The sequence below is a fragment of the Bombus pyrosoma genome, linkage group LG1 (assembly GCF_014825855.1).
Source record: "Bombus pyrosoma isolate SC7728 linkage group LG1, ASM1482585v1, whole genome shotgun sequence".
Classification (NCBI taxonomy): Eukaryota; Metazoa; Arthropoda; class Insecta; order Hymenoptera; family Apidae; genus Bombus; species Bombus pyrosoma.
In genome coordinates, this window is record NC_057770.1 from 15674025 (window position 1) to 15690348 (window position 16324).

The 16324-nt window shown below is 37.6% G+C and overlaps 1 protein-coding gene across 22 annotated transcripts in view; it reads left to right on the top strand.

Annotated features, from left to right (window-relative positions):
• LOC122570392 (bromodomain adjacent to zinc finger domain protein 2B-like) overlaps positions 1-16324 on the top strand; it is a 225839-nt gene that overhangs the window by 137177 nt on the left and 72338 nt on the right. For all 22 annotated transcript variants that reach the window (XM_043732668.1, XM_043732641.1, XM_043732762.1 and 19 more), the window contains one exon: positions 10634-10691. The gene's annotated coding sequence lies outside the window, so the exon portion shown is untranslated. The remainder of the gene's footprint in view (positions 1-10633; positions 10692-16324) is intronic.

Here is a 16324-nt window from a genome sequence, read left to right on the forward strand (position 1 = left end):
AAAAGATTTACATATAATATCGGTATGTCAGTATAATACATACAAAATGTCTCATCTACATTGAACAATAAATATTTATGTGCATGTTAGAATTAAGTTGTCAAAACAATGTTGTAATTACTATGAGACAGCAGTATGGAGAATGTAATGTAAGATTTAAAGTAAATGGGATAATATTTATATAATATTTATATAATTTATAGAAATTGTGAAATATCAGGTCGTCCGAAATGTTTCTTTCGTCTTATAAGGAAATGATCGACACTGGGAATTTTATTTCAATTTCGTTAGCAGCAGCTGTCAACGCTTTTAAGCGTTTTGTTTGAAGTTTACTTTAACTAAAAAATAAGACAATTTAAATAAATAAAGGAAGAAAGAAATTCACTTAAATATTAGGTCGTCCGAAAAGTTTCTTTCGTTTTATGAGGAAATAATAGACGCACAATGTTTTCTGTTTTGTATTATTTTATTACGCCAGAAAGATTTACTTACATTTGTCAATGAAAATTGATTGTAAAATACATCCAAATAAAAAAAAAGAAATATTATTTTATTGAATTACGTGTGATCCATTTTGTTCTATCAAAATAAAGATCACAAGATTCGACAGATCAGATTTCATATTTGTACAAAAATGCGTCGCTGTAAAAGACGTGTCTGTAAAAGAAAGACACTTTTCGGACAACCTAAATATCCGTAGAGGACTTGTGTAGAGGATGTTGGTCGGTGAGGTTTCATGACGAGATTGCTCGTTGTTGAATCCGTCGAATATATTTAAAAATAATAAATTAAGACTATATTCTATATTCTAAGACTATATACAGACTATATTCGCGGAGACGCTCGTACTGTATATAAGTCGTAAAATAGAATCGCTAATGATTCGTTAATTAGATACTGATAATTCTTTGATAACTGAGTGATAACTGATCGACAACTGACTGTAACTCTTTTTCGGTTGCGTCCGTTTATTTACACTAGTCGGGGGGGGGGGGTGGAGTCGGAAAATTCTAATTTGTCTTCGTTCGACGGTTGCACGAAGCGGCAACATTGTTTTGCCTGGAGTTTATTTATTCTCAAATTACGTGTATCCTAACGATCTTGATACTCCGAGGCATAACAACAACATGAGTCGCTGTCGATTCGCTTCGTCCTTTGACTCCTGCACCGCTACATATCAATGACAAAGATATAGGAAAATAGGAAGAGAATTATGTCGAATTTCGTTGCCGTGAAACACAAAGCCCAACGTTATTTCTTCTAAATTTTCCTACTTAAAATTTAGAATGAAAGAGAATATAAACAAGTGTTTGCGACAGAGAACTATGAGCGATATATTTTACGCAAAATCGTACCCGGATGGCTTTTTAACGGCACGTTATATAAATATCGTTATAACATTTCCTCGATTTTATTTTCCGATTTTATATTCGCGAAACAATAACGCACCGCGAAACGGGAATAATTTTTCCCTACGACAATTAACCACGCGTGCTAGTTCGAATTCCCAAATTTGCCATTCGTGGCAATGTAGAACAAAAGCATGAGAAAGGGAGAGAAAGAGAGGGAGACAGACAGAGAGAGAAAGAGGGACAGAGTAGGTTAGGATAAAAGGAAAGAGGGAAAACGGATAAAGATTAACGGGGCAACCATTTCGAAGACTAATTGCATAAACGCGCAAATCGCGCCTCTGGAACAAACTACTTTCGTTCATTCTCAGCGACGCGCGTATATCTCGGGCCACGCATTATCGTATTTTTCACGTAACGGGTTCATACGGCGCAACCTCGCCGCCGATTCCGATTTGCATATCGTATGAATAATGCATACGCCTCTAACAGTAACAAACGCCTCGAATTACCGCCAACACACGAATAGACCAGATAACTAATATTAATAATAATTAATCTTCCTTCTGCCGACTTGCGTTTCTATCTTTCGATAAATATTATCACGCAACCTTTCTTTCTAATTGCGCGAAAATCCTATTTTTATAATTGAAAATCACAAAAGTAAAATACAATTTAGATTTTTCTTCATTTTCTTATTTTAATCTCACTGTATGGTTAAACAAAAAGAATTCCAACATAATGTACTTTGTCTTTAAATGAAAATCTGTTAGATTCAAACTTTTTCAAAATATAGGCAAACAATATTCAAGTAATATTAAAAAATTTATAAAGAACATTGTTATCATTGTTTGAGAAAAGCCGAGAAATTGAAAATCCAAATAAAGAAATTTAAACTTTCAGTTCCAGACTTTTCTCGATTTTCTTATTTTGATCTCACTTTATTTGAGAAAAGCCGAGAAATTGAAAATCCAAAATTAAGAGATTTAAACTTTCAGCCTCGGATGTTTTTTTTCCCAATAATATTAACTTTTCAAAAAAGGCCAGCAAAATTCTACGAATCCAAAATGTTATAAACGATAACAATTGAGAAGGTCATTTACTTTAATACTAGCGATCCATAGAAAAGGCTATACATGCGATTCAGAAATGGAACGCTCCCAGTTAGAAGAGCGTCTTGCCGGTCGAGTTTCGAGTTCGAGTTTGTGTATCTGAAAGAAACGCGCGAACTCGGCTACTCGACTAATCAAATCACGAAACTAACTCATTTGCGTTAATTGAAACGGCGCGGCGTGCCGCGACGAGGCCCCGACGGTCACAAGTTCAATCCTATCGAGACCAAGAAAAAGATGTGTTTGTTTAATTAATTGGCTCTCCTTTGAGCGAGTTCAGCCGTAAAGAACAATCCACTAACGTTACGACAATTTTCACACGTCCGAGCAACCTCGATCGATTATCAGGCGTCGTTAATTCGTTAATTAAAGAAAGATGCTCTTATCTCTCGACGAAATCCATCGATAACAGCCCAAAGATCCTAATCTGTCGCAAAATAAAAACGAGCCTCTCTGTATATGCTTTTCTATCGTATTGAAAATAAATAGAAGAAATTTTGTTCGATCATCGTACTCTGTTCTTAACGTCAGATTTATAACAATTATAATTAGAATGAATTATAATTAGAAAGATAAAAATTCTCAAATTCAAATTTTGCACATTTTAAATTCAAATGTATTAACTTGCACATTCAGTGTTACCTTTTTTACCTTCGTGTAGCGACGAAAATTTCATTCCATTAGCAGCGTCTAATCGAAACGCAGCGCGATCATCGATGGAGGTTTTCGAGGGTGCGAATATCGGACGCGTGTTCGCGAAATTCCGTAGGATTTCTTGCCGGTTGTGGCGTCGTGCGAGAAATTGAAGCCCGTTCGCTCAATACCGTTACGTGACGCTACATCGCGCCCCGATCTCTCCAGCGTCGTTTGGTAATTTGGTTAATGCGAGAAAATTTGGATTATATCCAGACCCGTGGTTACCGAAACCGAATCAACCATTCGGCACGATTGCGTTACTTGTTTGTTACAGTGTTAATTTCTGTACGGTAAATTCATGCAGAAAGGAAAAACACGCGTCACGAAAGTATTTAGACACTTTTGCGAACTTTTATCGATACTTCTTTCTATTTTATACTGTGGAGATTATTATTATTTTTATTATTATTTATTTAGTCCGTGCCTCTCGGCTTTGGACGAACTTTCAGCTTTCTTTACAGCTCTCTATTGCACTAATCGCATTCTTACCTCTAATCTAACACTAATGCTTACGATCTATTTCATACTGTTGAGATTATTAGATGTATAAAGAGAGAGAAACGCGTGGATAAATTGTAAGGAAGAAAATATATTTCAAATACAGAAGCGTAACTACAAGCAGGAAATAATATGAGCTGGTCCAGATCCGCACGTCACATAGGTTCGAGATTATTTCACGTTCCGCGCGTAACGTGAGAGATTGGTACTTCGATTATGATAGTTATTGCAAAATTTGTTATACAAACTGACAGAGTAAAGATACAGAATATCGTAACAGAACAGAACAGAATGTCAAGAGCTGATTTACGAGGGTTTCCTATATCAGGTGTTTAGTACCTGGATGCCGGTCGCATAGGTATGCTGCTACTGCTTAGTTACTATTTTTATGGCTATGGTGTGCAAAATGTGATCATCTTAGCACTGTATTCCAAGGGTTACCCTATAACAGAAAACCCCCAAGCCAACGTCCCCTGTCTACCGTTTATGACCTGCCTTCGTCCCAGTTTTTTGTCTATACGCTGTCGATGGCTTCGGTGCTCGAGGAAATTAAAAAGACCGGATGTAGAGTTTTCTTAGAAGTGGTAAAATATTTTGAAATTTTATTAGCTGTATAATTTTTTTTTTATTTATTTATTTAAATTTTACAATTTGTCCAGTAGGACATTTGGTAAAATATTATAGCTTAAAACATATAGCATGTGGATGGTTACTCCCAGCGGGGTACCATCTTCCTGTTTGTTAGGTTATATCCTTTGTGTTTAGCTGTATAATGACACAGAATTCATCGTGGTCATATTAATTTTGAAAGAAATCTGAAAATTTACGTACGGTAGTTCGCCAGAGTATACGAACGCTTATAAGAAAGCTTTTATTCATATTTTACGTTTCATGGGGAAAACATTGAAATTTCATTATTTCTGTATATAATAAACTTCGGCTATGTTGATTGGACTGTGGATGTTTCTGCAAATTCGTATTTTTATCAACGCAAATAAAGAAATGAGAAACCCATGTGGAGATTTGTTTCACCTACTGAATATTACCATGTTTTATTGCTACGCTTCGGTTATATTAGCTATTTCTTCGTATTATACGTATTTTTAAATTTACCATAAATGCACAAAAATCCATGGTCCAATTATGACGAAAACGAATTGAAAAATAATTGTATTAATTAAATCATCGATCAACTTTCTTTCTCTATATATTTTACAAGATTTATTTGTCGAGTATAAACTGTTGGAGGATCACTCGTAACGATAAATCGTATCGCTATTTTGTTCAGAATAACGATCGATCGGTAGGTTACAGGAGAGGAAACGTAATATCGGAGTGGAAAGAAATTATAACGACAGGCGATTCTATTTAGCGCGCGTACGATGTAAATCGTTGGCCACTAAATTTTCCGCGTATTTATTAGCTATTCGCCGGTGCGTAATGTGCCAGAACCTGGCTATTTATAAGGTAGCTATTTATCCGGCTGAGCTATTCAATTTTCGTCTTCCTCGTTCTTTTTAACATCTTGTTTTCCATACCTCTAATATCATTTCGATGTGATATCACTATTAATTAAAATGTAATTATCACCTTGTTGATCACTGTGCAATTTTCTTGCTCTTGTTCGAGGTACATATAGTGATTTACGAAAGTATAATATTTTATCATAAAACACTTTTATGGACATATCCATGTGACTTTTCTAAAAATATTAGGAAATGTGTCTTTCTTTTGAAAACGTGTTTTTTACAACAGTGCACCTTCATACAAACGTGAAACCAAGTCTGTGAAATGTCGCGGTGTTGAGATAAAGGGAACAAAATGGATCGTACGAAATAATATAAAACAAAACTTGTGCGTCTATCATTTCCTCATAAAACGAAAGGAATTTTAAGAAAAATTTTAAAGCAACTTTAATTTGAATGAACAGGTACAATGTGAACTGTTGCCCTGACACTTTGGCTGCCACGGTTTTTCCTGTGACACCACGATGGTCATTGGTGACCGGAGCTCTTGAACTTTTTACAATTGTAAAAATTGTATGAAAATTGACAGTTAGGGCATTTTGAATATGACCGATAAATAGAAGATACTTTGAAATAAAAAGTGCCCCATTGAACAATTAAATTTTTGTTAGAACATCAATTAAAAAAATGGGAACAAGTGTTGCATCTAACGGTGCACTGTGTTAAAACAGTTTAAACATAAATGTGGCTCATCGATACAATCTGGACAATAGGTGGTCACCTTTTTGGTCCGATTCTTAGCAATTTTTGATCCTCACTGTTTAACATTTTTTCATAGCATTCTCTGCAAAATTTTCGTGCCAGGTACGCTTGTCCTTCTTTCTTCTGCATTTCGTGACGCGATCTTTGTCGAATTGGTATATTTGACGGCTCTGGTGAATGGCACCGTGTAAGGTGCATCGCGAGTGCCATTCTAAAATCTGATACCTTGATTTTCGTTTTTCTTGCTTGTTTATAGAGTATCGTCGCGTTTGAAATTGATGTATATAACAATAACTCTAAAGCTAATTTTATATACCACTCGAGGGTTCTTCCGTGTGGTGGAGAATATGCTATCATTTAATCTGATAAATCTACAGCACATTTTCCTCTGTTGTGATCTGCCACTATCATTGGTTTATCACAAACATAATCTTTTTGCGGACCTCTACCATTTCAGCCGAATGTTTCGCCTGAATCATAAAAATGTCACGCTTGTCTCTCCACCTTACTATTATATATAGAATGAGCAAATACTCTTTACTAACATCTTCTACACGTTTCTGCACGTTTTGTTCACGCCGAAATAACGAATGCGAATAAACGAAGCCTCGTTACAATATGTCGCCATCAACTGTTTGCATGTCGCCACGGTGGTCACCCGTGACCACCAATAAGAAAAACGGTCCATTGGGGAGGAATGTTGTCTTGCATCGTCAATTTATTATTATTTTGCCATTATATGCTTCGAATAATAAAAATACTCCCGTGGCGTGCTGAGCGAAACGTGTGATTTCGGCGTGGCAGTCAAAGTGTTAAGCACATAATTTCTATTAATGGTAATTCTAGTAGTATTTTCAAGTTTCTTAATATAATGAATACTTGACTCTTTTACGACCTCTACGAAGTACGTATACGTTGCAATTATATTTCCTAATTTGTATCAAACGTTATCAATGCGATCGTGATAATCATAGATACTGTGTCTTATGCATATTTATTTCTACAAGTGTCGATAAATAGATAAATACTTTGACGTGTCAAATGTATTAAAATAATATACTAAACTCTTTCCTTGCGATAAAAAATGGCATTAAGTCGGTCGTGACTTTCCGTATGACCAGTTTCATTGTGAAGCGGAATGAAAAAAATTCCTCTGACATCCGTAAATGAAAGAAGGCAATGATTTATGACTCGGTTGGACAATCAGTGATATACGAAGTAGACTTTTAGAGAAGGAAACGAATTTCTCAAGGAGAGAAAGACAGATCGAGGCCACGAAAGTATTTCGTTGGTACAGTAAAAAACAGTGGATGTTACGGTGCCCCTATCGTCGAGAATCGTCGAGAATCGTCGAGAATCGTCAATGAAAAATCTGTATGGCCGTCGAAAACGGAGACGACACGGACGCGGCTAGTAATATTGATTTCGTATTAACGAACGCCGATATACAGACGTTTCGTGGCGTTCTCTCATTTGTAGCGCGACGACCAACCTGACTGACCCTCCACAAATATTACCTTCGCTCGCGTTTCCACTTCGAAATCAATTTACTCGTTTGCGGTATTACTTTCGTTCGTCGACGATCGGAAGAAAGAGAGACAAGCAATTTGACCGACACGCGACGACGACAGTATCCTGCATTTTCCACCCCCTGCCGTCCCCGTAGTTAGTTTCATATAGTTATTAACGATCGGTACATGTTTAAAGAACGAGCAGTAAAATGTGAACAACTCTCTGTGTCATTTTGCCGGTAATATCGATCAATTTTTCAAAGGAGAAAATTGCTACATTTATGAGAAAAATGTATCCTGCGAATTTTTGCCTGTTTTCTGCAGCAGGAAAAAATATTGTATTTTTGAATTGACAGATTTTATCTTTTTTTTTACTAGAGCGTTTGTTATATCATAGATTGTTGGGAGTATTATCTGTAATTATATGGCAATTAGCTCTCCATAGACAAACTGGGTCGTTGGTAAGTTAAGCGAAAGTTCAAACTAGCTGCGCGTGGCCGGCGTTTCTCCTGCTTCTCAGGGGCTGAATAATTTGAATCTTGGGCATTAAACCTTCTTTCAAGGGTCTAAACTCTCACAAAATTATTTTTTTAAATATTCATATTTTTTTTTCAACTCCTTACTCGTTCAAATTTCACTTTAATTTACTTCCCGCCTTTTTTTCTTTTTAAGTGATACTTTTATGTTAAATTTTGAAATTATTCAGGATACACGTACGAAATTGATTCTGTCTTGAAATCATTGAAAATCACCTATCGAGCCACTGTACAAAAATTTGCTCGGGCTAAAATTTTTTAAACGCATTTAGGTGTGTTTGAGGATCCCAACAGAATTTTGTCTAAGGTGCTAAAGAATATTCATATTCATAGTAAATTTGATGCAGGTACATTGAATGCTGTAGAACTTTTTACAGACTTTGATTTTTATATATATGTCGGGGATGAAAGGACATCGGGGCCTTTCTTTTGGAATGTTTGGGAAAATCCCCAATACTTTAGTCCACACTTTTTATTATAGCTGTACTTAAATACTAAAACTGAGAAATAGTTGTTTATGATCTAATCCGAGTATGGGTACCCGAGGTTTATGACAGTGGGCTTGGGCTCGAAGTGACATAATGGGTCATTGAACGTAGTCACGGTCACGGGAGGGGCGTGTACCTAACAAAGGTATGAAGTAATTATATAGCTCTCCTTAAAAACAAAGATTGACCAGTATATAAGGGCAGTTCCACTTGGACTGCGGGCCAGTTCATTCGGATAATTGAAGATTCGTCAAACGCCCAAAATTCCAACGCTAACCCGACGTATATATGTTTTTTTTTATTTAATACTTTGCATTCACAATTTGTCCAATTTGGACATTTGACGAACTTTTTTAACTGTTTGATTATCGTGTGGGTGGCTACCCCCAGCGGGGTACCATCTTCGTGTTTGCTAAGTTATATCCTTTGTTTCTTTTTTTTTTTATTTAATAATTTATATTCACAATTTGTCCAATTTGGACATTTGGCGATTTTTTTTAGCTGTTTGATTATCGTGTGGGTGACTACCCCCATCGAGGTACCATCTTCGTGTTTGTTAAGTTATATCTTTCGTTTCTTTTTTTTTTTTTTTTTTATTTAATAATTTACATTCACAATTTGTCCAATTTGGACATTTGGTGAATTTTTTTAGCTGTTTGATTATCGTGTGGGTGGCTACCCCCAGCGGAGTACCATCTTTGTGTTTGTTAAGTTATATCCTTTGCTTTTTTCTTTTTTTTATTTAATACTTTGCATTCACAATTTGTCCAATTTGGACATTTGGCGAACTTTTTTAGCTGTTTGATTATCGTATGGGTGGCTATATCCTTTGTGATACATATATATAAGTAACGAATTTTTGTATATATAATAGCGTGGTAGAGACATAGATCAAGTGCGTTGTTACGTAAAAAATTATCAATTTTGACAGGAGTTATTTTTTTTTATCGACCCTTAATCTTTAAGAAATAGTTGAAATAAAATCAAGAAATGGAATAAATTTATTTCATCGATATTTTACGCTTTTTGATAATTACAGTACATTTGCACTGTAATAGAATAATAAAAAGAATTTTTAATTCATGGATTAGAAAATATATTCGTAGCTTTCGATTTCAAAGTGAAATGATCGAAATATTAGTTATTAAAATATTCGTCCTTCCTTTAATTTTCCTGTTACACGTAACAGTATGTTGCAAGTATCTCGCTATAGCCGAATTTGCCCGATATCGTTTCGATATCAGTCAAAGTTGCTCCCTCGTACGGAAACTTGGTCTGTTTGCACCAGCAACTTCTGAAACATGGCGAAATTAAACATTTACCCTCGGTTGCATATGGTGCACCGTTCACCGTGTACGTATAAATATTTATCAGGAGTAGCTGGCTGTAATCCCTGGCGAAATGGATGCTCCGTGAATATGAATGGCGATAATCGCGTGCACACTATTGTACTTTGTTCCACGTAAGCAGAGCGGCTGTTTTCATTCATTGATATGGAAAATTGATTCTCGTAATATGCTCGAATTCGAAGAGAAGAATTGGCGCAGTGTGCAATTTTTTCGAAATTCTGAATTTTTAATTTCTTCATATTCTTTGAAAATTTACAAAAGTTATCGTACAACTGTTAGCTCAAGGATTATAGATGCGAAGAAAACAAAGACATAATTTCTGGGAACTTTAGTAGTTAAATCCAAAGAGAAGAGAAACTGAAATTTAATTCCTTCTAATATCAGATTATTGTTTCCATCTGATAAAAGTGGAACGTATTTTCGCTACAACTGAAATTGAACTCCGATTTCACGTCATATTGCTTACAGTACTTCGTGATTTTCAAATTGCACGTATTTTGTTAAATGCCACCGCCATTTACACCTACAGTTACGTCTCAATTCCATCGATTCATTATAAATAAAATACAAAAATGTTCAAGGCTTTCAATGAACGTATCGCTGGCCATTAGGGAATGTCATATGTTAAAACTGTGAGAACTGTCTCGTGTCGAACGGAGAATAAAAAATGACCAAACGAAAGATAAAGGACGAAATGGTGGCGCGTAATGAACGAGTAGAAAACTCTTCGGTTAACATGCAAATGTGACGGAGATTTCCTAATGGCCGAGTGTTTGCATTCTAATTGGTCGAGGCGGTGATATAGGAACTGCGGAGAATCGTTCGACAGCGAAATATTAATGGCACCTGGTATTTCTCTGTTTCAGATGTGATGGAGCCTCGTGGAGCCAGCTTTTACTATGAGTTGAGGCCCCGTAATTAATTGTGAGTATTTCAACATTTTAACGCGCTTTTCCTTACCTTCCATAATCGATTGTCGCTCCATATTTGTCCACAGCGTGATTTGACTTTAATACACGGGAAATTAAATTATTATTTTCTATTCTCAGCATTGACAATGATCTATACAGTAGTAACATAAATAACGTAAGCAAAGTTGGAAATTGAAAATTCTTTTCCTTTTAAATTGCAACGTGTTAAGAACAGTCGAAGAAATTAATTACGAACGAATAATCTTTCTGGTCGATGCTGAAACACAAATTAAGAAAAAGAACAAATCAATAGACCGCGGATTTCTATCCCATTTTATCAATTACTAACGATGGAAACACATTTCTTCTTACCTTTCTGTAAATAAAACGCTGAAATTGGAACCGGTTTTGCCATCAATAAATGCATTTAATTAATTAACACTAGAACTATCGACGTTTGAGAGGTAGCTATCTCTGCCAAAACAGGACAAAATGACTAATCTTTAAAAAGTACGTAATAATGGCATAGTTTTATATTTATTGGCTTATTATTATCTTAGAGAAGGAACTACATGTTCCGAGATCATAAAAGCTATATAATAACAACTATAATAAGAACAATAAGCACAATAATGAAGAACATTTAGTACCCAAATCTTTGGTAACAAGAGTATTAAAATAAATTTCCATTGGTAAATATAAAAGAAGTATAATATAATAATATAATAATAAACGTAATAAGCATAATAGAATAAATAAAATACATATATAAATTGAATTATTAGGTACAAAAGTTGTCATTCATCATTACGTATTTTTTACAAACATTGCAAATGATGGTGGTCTTATTATTCTCGCAATACCTTATCTGGCGATATTTGCGCGAATAAGGTGAGTTCTTCGACGTACTTTGGATCTCAGATGCTCTTTGTTCTACTCGTGATTTTTCATTGTCAGCGGCAAGTTCATCTGCTAATTGAAACATAAACTCTTCTCTGCATATCTGCTCACCTGTGCTTTCCTTATATAAAATCCAGGCATTTATGCCAGCTAGATGTAAAATATTAAAAAATACTTGAAGTGGCCATCTTCTCGATCCCGACTTCACGCTCTATATTTTTTTGCCATTTGGTCTGCCATATCTACTGCAAATTTTGTCTTGTTATAAGATCCGACCGTTTCAGGTAGTCCCTTTTCGCTTTTTCCAATTTTGGCGGTTTTATGTTGTGAGCTCGGGATAAAAACTTTCTTTCTCGGCTTACCTTTATAAATTGTGAGTGTAATCTCGTTTGATCGATACAGCAGCGACGAAAAGCCAGCCATAGTATCCTTCGTCGTTTTACAAATTTTACGCAGTTCACTTCTGTTTCCGCGTATTGCGCCAACCAGTGTGGTTCTTTTGGCTAATAATTTATGTGCCAGTGACAAACTTGTAAAAGTATTGTCGGTCCTTGTGGTCCTTCCCATCATACTATACGGTTCAATAAGTTTGAGTACCACAAATTCACCCAGAGGTTGCGATGGTGCTCGTTTTTCGTTCTTTCCTAAATAAGGAATCCCATTTACAATATATTTTGTTTGAACATCAGATGCCAGCCAAAATGTAATTCCGAATTTGTCTGGCCTATTCGGTAAATATTGTGTGAACCTGCATCTGGCTTTGGTTGGGAAAAGTTGCTCGTCTATTGTAATGTTCGCACCAGGTTTATAGCAACTCTGGCTGTTTTCAGTATTGATATTAGTGCAAATTTGTTATTTTTCAAACGCTGACTTCTATCATCTTTACCAGCCAATATGCCGGGTCAACTTGTCCTAAACTGGTGCAAGTAGCCATGATACAAAGTTTCTTTTACATTAAATGAATAAAACAAAATTAAAGTTTATTATACTATTCCCTTAACTATCCCTGCAAAAGTCGTTACATCATTGCGGAGAAAAAATATAACATGAAGTAGGAATTTTAAGATAAAGTTGTCAAAAGTGGGTCATTTTGACCCACGCGGTAGTTCTAGTGTTAATTAACAACCTGTTAACAACCTGTATAAAAACCTGTAAAAGCTATCTATTTTCATATCTAATCACAACCAAAGCAATAGAACCTAAATAGACGTTCGTTTCATGCGTTTAGGTGGATACATTCTGTACATTTTTGCATCTTTAAATATCCATAAATAATCGCAGTTTGTTAATTATTCAGCGTCAGGTTTAAAACCGACGTTTAAAATCGAATCCCCATCTTCCGTGACTGTTCGTCTCGACTTCTGTTCGCATTATACTCGTTCATCGAAGGAAATGTAATTTACGCATTGATCGAAGCGTTTCACGCTAGTTTCATTATGGAAGGTTTAGCGAGTCGGCAGAGTCAAGGTCCATGATCTTGCGAATCCAAGTTCACGGGGATCGTGAACGTCCAACTAAGCAACCTTTCTCTTCGCCCTTGAATTATGCGCATAGCATTGAACCACGCGGTGTAATTATTATCGGTTCAAGAACGCAGTATTGTTCATGACAACGACGACCTGTCTCCAGTTAATTCCATTTGCTAAGAAATGTCCTCTTTCTCTATCGTTTCATTATATTAACCCTTTACTTAATGATTTATTTACGGCCAATTTAACAAGCGAGACGTACGAGTTAGTAACAAGGAATAAAGATATAAAAATAAAGAAAATATTTCTACAAAAGTTGTTTGATGGGGGAAATTGAACCGTGAAAATTGTTTTCTGTAGATCGAGTGGTGGCGGGAAAATTTCAAAATGAAATTAATTTTTTAAATGAAAGGATATATTCCCTTTTAATAGCACGATGGAATTTGTTAAGACGATTTTAATAAATGACCCACCCTATGCGGACAATTATCGTTGGAAGATCTTACAAATTATGTTGTAAATTCGTAAAGACAAACTATATCCATGTTCATAATGTTTAAAAAGCATTTCATCGTGCTGCGTTGGTAGTTAAGGGTGAAATTTACGGGAACGGTTCTTTGAAATTGTTCTTTAAAGACCTAACGAAAGAAAGAAGAGAAATCCAATTATTTCGCTGGTATCCTGCGCTCTGGTTCATCGAAACACCCAAACCACCTCTTTGCAAGCCAAATCGGAGCCGCGTAGCTCGGGCGCGCGTTCCGAGCTCCGGCCGGTCCACTGGCGCACGCACGATCGCTCATAATCGCAGGTAACCCGAGCAACACACAGAGAGGAGAGAGAGTCGATGCGCACACAGAGAGCCGTGTGGCAGCTAACAGAAGCAGCAGCGGCAGCGGCAGACGCGGTCGCTCTCGACGGAACCGGATCGCGCGGGTGTGTACAACGCGAGAGATACACAGAGGAGAGAGAGAAGAGACCGGGCCAACACAGCCGAGTGGAAGCGTACGAAAGTCCCTGTTAGCGACGCTCTATGCCCTATAGCATCCATATAACCGTCGTATTCGTGGCTGTTAGGGGTAGAGAGAGCGAGAGAAACGGAGATAGAGGGATGGTGGAGGTTAAAGAAGAAAGATAGCGAGACCGCGATAGGAACGGAGCGCAAGAGAGAGGCAGATAGAAGTCGAGGGATGGTTTTGCTCTGGTGGCTCTGTATTGATTGCTACTCCTCCTCCACTTCCACCGCCTCCTGCGACCACATCTCCCGTTCTCTCTTTTTCTCTCCCTGAATTCTCTCTCCGGTCGCCGTGCTCTCCGAGCGTTGCCTGTATATTTCTCCTTCTACGCGTACCTGTCTCTTTTTTCCTCCCTTTTTCTGCACCCCCTTCCTCCTCCCGTTGGCACGTTCGCCAGCGTTCACCGCCACCCTTCGTTCCATCTCCGTCACCCTCCGCCTCTCCGCCGCCGCGCCTCGTTCATCCGTCCCTGTCCCTCTGGCCGTTCTTGCTGGCCCGGTCTCTCCTCTCTCCGGAGCCGCACACCAACGCATCTCGTAACCGTTGCCTCTGCTACGCGCAACCATCAAGATCCGAGGTCCTCGTTGCCACGTATATCCGAGCGAACCGCTCCTCTTTCCTCTTCCAACCACCCTCCTTCCTCTATTTGCTGCTTTATCTCTCTTTCTCTCTCTCCCTCTCGTTTGTATGTTGTTCGTCTCTGTTCCTCGCTCTCACTGTTCTCTTCTCTTGCTTCTCTGTGGAGAACCGACCAAGTTCGTCTGTAATTGACGCAGATGCGGCAAAGAGGGAGAGGGAGGATGGCAGAGACCGGTGACAGCGGCTTCGACGGCGGAAGCGCAATTCTTTGCGCTCCGCGTGGAAATTGATCGAACCAGAGCCGATGCCTCTGTAGAGGGGCAGGCTGTCTGGCATCGATACGAGACATGACTCGTTACCCACGGATAACGAGAAGTCTTCTTCTTGCGTTTAAGCACGGTTTTCTTAGATTCCGCTTAGTTTTGATAAATTCAGCATGGACGGGATTAAAATGCTGCAAGCTGTGCTGCAGAGTTTCGAGTGCTAGATCTTCAGCAATTGTTATTTTGTTTTCAGAAGGCTGTTGGTCGATAGAGAAACATTTTATTTGTACTTGTTGTTATATTCAAGAGGATTTTGTAGTTATGCCATGGCTGGGGCGTTGATTAAGATCAGAGAGTCGTCGTAGGATTAAACAAAAATGTAAGAGTCAATGTAACGAAAACGAAAATAAAATCAATCCTGATTTCGCCCTATAAGTGCCATAAATGCTCGATCAAGCGTCGATCGAAAGTTTAGAATCGTTATGTTTTCGTAATGGTCGTGACAGAGTGTTCTGTGCTGTACAAAGGTCGATAATTCGATACATATATGCACAATTACATCTTTAAAGTCTTTAATATCCTCGATTTCGTATAGCACAATCCATCTTGAAGTTTTTAGACAAATAAACATATTCGTTGCTAGCCAAAGGATCAAGCTAAACAAAGATTCTCATTGTCCTGCATGACCTGTGATCCATCGAAAAATGATATCGTGTCAACAGACGCGACATGTTTCCCGTGGTCCGTTTCTCTACCACGTTTTGTATCCATCGAAGAGAATACTTCAAACAAGTGGGAACAGCATTTAAACTGGCGGCAAGATTCGCGTTGGGAAAACGGTCATAATTTAACGTCGATGACAGAAGGTAACGTTCCTTGACAGCAGTCACCTCGAAATTGACACCTGTCACCGTCACCTGCTGTCAGACGAGTATCCGACTAGCATGTGCATCGATAGCGTCGCAAAACAATATCGTTCTCCGTTATTGATTGATCGGTCGGCCTGCGGATTTTTCCAGCAATTATTAGAAACATTTTTTCGCAGTGGCAGGCTTTTTCCAATGGAACACGGTTCCGTTGTTTGAAATATAAAACGAGAGAAAAAAAACTATTCGCGCTTCCTGGAGGCGTTTTTCGGATGGAGATCGACTTTTATGGAGAACCCGCGTTACCAAAATTGTTGTTCGTCGTTGATTGTAGTTTGATCTGCGTGTCAGTTACAAGGTACATGGCTTCTTCGTTTTCGTTTTCGAAATGGGAAAATACAGGTGGGTGGTTTTTGTATCATGTCGATGAATTGCGCAAGTGGAAACGATGGAAACGCGCGGAAACAACAGAGAGAGGAAAGATTCATGATAATTTTAATGAAAAATATTTAGAAATTTATGGACACCGGTGGAAATGGAGTGTGTATGGGTTGAT